Source organism: Puma concolor, chromosome D4, assembly GCF_028749965.1.
Source record: "Puma concolor isolate L17-30 chromosome D4, mPumCon1.1.hap2, whole genome shotgun sequence".
Taxonomy (NCBI): domain Eukaryota; kingdom Metazoa; phylum Chordata; class Mammalia; order Carnivora; family Felidae; genus Puma; species Puma concolor.
In genome coordinates, this window is record NC_141679.1 from 41,836,101 (window position 1) to 41,841,190 (window position 5,090).

General features: G+C 52.2%; 1 long non-coding RNA gene across 1 annotated transcript; it reads right to left on the bottom strand.

Moving 5' to 3' along the window:
• Window positions 1–252: 252 nt before the first annotated feature.
• On the bottom strand, window positions 253–3,471 carry LOC147574822 (uncharacterized). Its single transcript, XR_015243315.1, has 2 exons — window positions 3,346–3,471; window positions 253–917 (listed from the first exon to the last, which is right to left on the bottom strand). It is a non-coding gene; the product is annotated as an uncharacterized LOC147574822 (long non-coding RNA).
• Between the last annotated feature and the right edge of the window lie 1,619 nt (window positions 3,472–5,090).

Genomic DNA, 5,090 nt, shown 5'->3' on the forward strand with positions numbered 1-5,090 from the left:
ACAGAAGGAGCAGGCCTGGTTAGATGCAGAGGGGACATGGTCTCAGAGCCTTGGGTGATAGCCTTGATGGCCATGCTGCCCAGGGCAAGGCTGCTCAGGAAAGAGAGGGCCTGGGCCACTTCCCTCCTTTAGCTTCCGGCATATTAAAAAATAGGAAAGACCAAAGCAGAGTTTCAAAAACTGTTATATTTTAGTGTTTACTTGTGAGAAAACACCTCTGACACATGGCATACAAATACAATGCAGCATAACTGTGAACTTTGCAATGCAATTACAGGATTTATTTTACTATTTTTTAAGTGTATTTCTTTCTTTTGAGAGAGACAGAGACAGTGCGAGTGGGGGGAGAGGCAGAGAGAGGGAGAGAGAGAGAGAATCCCACGCAGGGTCCATGCAGCTAGCACAAAGCCCGATGCAGGGCTCTCACTCGCAAAACAGAGAGATCATGACCTGAGCTGAAATCAAGAGTTGGGCGCTTAACCGACTGAGTCACCCAGGCGCCCCTACAGGATTTATTTTAAAAACTGCTTATCAATGGATAGGGCACTATATTCAGCATAATGTAGTCAATGGGCTGCAGCTCTAAGACAGTATAATGAGCGTTTCTTCCAGTTCCACCAGACTGTATATGGTTGCTTACACAATTTTGTAGGTAATACTCAGATCTCCAGCTGAGGGCCTCTCAGATGGGCCCTACAGTGGGGACAGGATGCTGGCTGATGGAGAGGGAGTTGGGACAGGATGGCATGTGGATTTAATGAGATCAGAAGGACACCTGGCAAGGTCAGCTACCTCATCTCCTACCCCCTCGGAAACCGCCCCACACCGTTCGCGTGAGTTGGACGCCTGGTCCACCGTCGCTCAGCTGTGTGATTCAGACAAGTTGCTTGCTGTCTCTGTGCCGTGGGTTTCCTCAACTGGAAACAATAAGAGTATTATTGCACACTATTTTCAGGTTGTTGTGAGCATCAAATGACATAATACAGTGGAGTGCTTGGAGCCACACCTGGCAAGAGTTACTATTAGCAGCTTTAGCCGCGTAGGCAGGCCTATTATTGCCAAATCTCACTTTGTTAAGAGAAGCCAAAACTCTAGGATTTTAATGTGAATTTTCTGATTTTTGAAATATTTGCTATGTTTTATGCACTGTGCAGGTTAAACAAAATATGTCCGCCACCGGATGGACCCACGTCTGGTCTGCCGCCTTGGGTTTCACACCAGCCTCCCCTGGGCTGTGATCAGGAGCCCCCACTGCTCCTGCCTGCCTCACCTCAGCCTGTGTCTGGAGGAGAAAGGACTCCACGTGGGGAAGGGGGTGGTTGGGAGAGAGGGAAAATGGAAAGCCCATGCATCTGGATGGCGATTTCTCCTGCTCAAAACGTTGATGGGCCAGCCCGAGTGATGTATTGAGTTCGTTTCTGCAGGTAATTGTTTAAATGTTATAGCAGCTTTAACATGTCGTCTGTTAAAACGTATTGGTGAGGCAGCCATTCCAAACTTGTAATGTGGGTAATATTTAGATGATTTACTAGGTGAGGTGCAGTTTCTGATTCAATCAGAGTTGCATTTGATTCAATAGGTGATGCATCTAATCCGACTGGGAGCCCATCGAATCCAGAGGTGATGTGTTTGATTCACGGGCTGATGTACCTGATTTAGAAGGTGATGGATCTAGTCCACGCTGAAGGATTCCAATTCCCCCACGCCAGGTATTTGCTTCAGAGCGTGATGTATGAGTTTTAATAATCAGACACACTTTGGGGATGGTGAGGGCACCGGCTCCTCCCGCTGCCTGGCATGTCTGTGGCTGCAGCCGGCTCCTTGCAAAGCCCATCTCAGCCTGTAGGACCGGAGGTATAAAGTAGGGGCAAAACCCAATTCCCCAAGTGTGACCTGAGCCTCCACTTGTCCTGTCTCTGCCGTTCTTCTAAGATCCATAGATGGTCTTTTGCCTTTCTAATTGTCTAGAGGTCCACAGTCAGGGCCATAGTGTTGAGAACTGGTTCCTGGCACGTGGGGGCCCTTGAGGGATGCACCTGTCAACTGAGGCATGCTCACCCTCTGTAGGTTCTTCTGTAGTCTGCCTGAGCCTTACTTCGTGCAAGACTTCCTGAGCCAGCCACGCTTCTAATTAACATTTGAGGGACTGGATTTTCATGCTCCAAATAGGGACACAAGGAAGGGTTCTCCTGAACTACTTTTCAGCCCCCACCTCATTACCCTTCCATCCATAGAGTGATTGGCAACTCCTTCCCCAGAGAGGTGTTCTCCTCTCTGCCCAAAAATACCCTTCTCTCTCTTCCTTGGCATGGCAGAAAGCTGTGCATCCTGTCCAGAGTGTCTTCTATCACCCCTCACAACAGAAGCCTATGTCCCATTAGTTGTCCTATGACAAATAGATCTATCTCTTCCTCACACTGCTGTCCCCAGCACCTGGCTCAGCACCTGACAGAGGGCTGACAGGGAACCTCGGAGGAAGGGTTAGAGTAAAGCAATAATAATAATAATAATAATAATAATAACAATGGTAATAATAGCTCAAATTTATTGAGCTCCAGGTATATTCTAAGTGCAGAGGCCTGATATATGACAGGTATCATCTCTTTATTTCTTTTAATCCTCACAACAAACCATATGTGGTAAGAACTATCATTGCCTCCACCTGTACAGATGGGGAAATAGAGGCTCAGTGAGCAGAGTTACACATCAGCAGAAGTAGATCGGAATCTAGGTCTCTCAGATCTGAAAGTCAAGCTCTTAACTGTCACATCATGATCTGGCCTCCCAGGACCTCCCAGCCCAGGACAGGGAGCCTGGGGTCCCTGGAGATGCAGGGGTGCCCTCAGCGAGACAGAACCATGACACAAGGCACAACAAACTGATAGGTAAACTGAGGCACAAGGGGGCATTAAAAGAAGGAGACATTAAGGAAGGCTTCCTGGAGGAGGTATTTGATCTCACCCTGGAAGAAGAGAAGACGAGAAGTGGGGCTATCGGCTATGCTGATGCTCATTCCCAACTGCTCTTGGCCCAGTGCTCTGGTCTTCAGAGGCTGCCCCTAAGCACAGGTGAGACCATGAGGCTGAGGCACAATAGTCTTTCAGGTACCTGCTCCCCCACCAGGAGCTCTGTGTGGCCAAAAGCTGGGTCTGGGCTGGTGCCACCAACAGGGATCTCACTCTCACCCAGAAGAGAAGAACCCGTTCGCCACCTTCTAGGAGGGAGACTTGGATCTTGAGCCTGAGCTCAGGTGAGCCCTGAATATTCCTGTGATGACGGGAATGGTCCTGACCCCACTTCTCTTTTCCTCCCCCAGCATGTAACCCATAGTTCTTCTTCACTCACTCCTGTCACGGTCTTGCTTCCCCAGGACTCTGGTCCCCCTTCAGGGGTACGGTCTGCTGTAGGATGCTCTCATCAGGGGGAGTGGGGTTTCTGGAAGACAGTCTTGGCGGTGTTTAACCTGCCCAGGATCAGATGGAGGAGAGCCATGTGGGGAGGGGCCTGAGACAGGGATCTGCTTCAAAGGGACCACAGAGCCAGTCCGCCTGAGTCTGCCCTTGAGGGCAGGGCCCAGGAGTCCAAGAGTGACGGGCCTTCCGCTGGAGCATAACAGAGACTGTGCAGGGCCGTGTGTGGGGGGCAGCTGGAAGGGGCAGCCAGGGCCGGGGCCATCCCTGCAGTTCTCCACTGTGCCTACCACTCAGCATCCCTGTTCTCTTCATCCAGAATCCCAAGAAAGCGAATCTTCCGGTTCTTTCCGGGCAGCCTATGGATGAGCCCCTCTGGGGACAGGGGAAGCTGCAGACACAACTTGCTGTGGGTCAGCACTCAGGGAGGACATCACGCATGCCTCTGCCTCAGAAACAAGACTTCACTGGGCACATGCTGGGTGCCAGCTACGCCCACGTCCCTGATCCTGTCTGATGGCCTCAGCCCTGAATCCTGTCCTTGTTTCACATAGAGCAAATTGAGGCTTGGAGAGGTTAGGAGGCTTACCCAGGGTCACGTAGCGAGTACTTGAAGAAATGAAGGAGGGAGTGATATCTGCAGCCCCGAGGCTGCCCCAGCCTCTCCTGTCTCTGTGCACGTGTCTCTCTCCATCTCTCCATCTCGGTCTCCACCTCTCTCCAATAGTGGGCCTGGCCACCAGGCACCATGACAGGCTGGTGTGGGAGATCTTTGGATCAAGCACATCTTTGTGTCATGCAGTCTCACACTCAAGCCGGGGCCAACTCCGGCGTAAGGTTGGTGATGGTCCAGACAGGCTGATTCTGCGGAGGCTCAATGCAGAACAGCTGTCTGCCCACTTCTGCTGCTCCTCGAAGCCACCGCGGCCCTGACTGCATACATTTTCCCAGGCTGTGGCCGCAAGTGGGGGGTCCTCGGACACAGACAAAAGAATAGCTCAGCCTTGCAAATGGCTTTGAAAATGGGACCACGGGGATTCCACTTGGCTGACACGCTCTGGCCTAGCCCAGGCCTCATCCCCCAGAGGCGTCCCCCAGCCCCTGCCGGCCAGCTGTGTCTCCCACCGCCGCCCACACCAAAGCCCTAACCACACGGAAGTGGCTACTCAGCCCAGAATTCCCCGTCACACCCCTTCCCACACAAGGAGGGGCAGGAGGCAGGGACATTGGCAGCAGGGACTATGGGGGCTGACTCGGCATTGACATCAGACATGGATCACAGACCCTCCCCGGGCACCCCCAGTGGGCCAAGCCCCACACGAGCCGAGCAGAGTGTTCACCTGGGACTTGCCAGTCATTCCTACCTCAGGTGAGGCCTCAGGTCTGACACAGAGGGTGTGAATGGGAACGAGGGTGTCGGACCATCTATGTAGGACCCACAAGCGGCCACCACAGAAGATGCAGCAACCGTTAGGCCAGCAGTCTTCCAGTTGAGTGCCCTGGGGACACAGGGAGACATTCCCAAGAAGACACAAGCACAGACAGCTTTGAGGATATCCTTGCATCCCCTCTGTCTGGGCATTTTTTCCTAAAACCAAAGCGTCTGAGCGCACACTGGTGGTTTTCAGTTTTCCACAAAACAGATGGGCCTTGCCCATCCTGAACCTGGCTGTGGGGCAT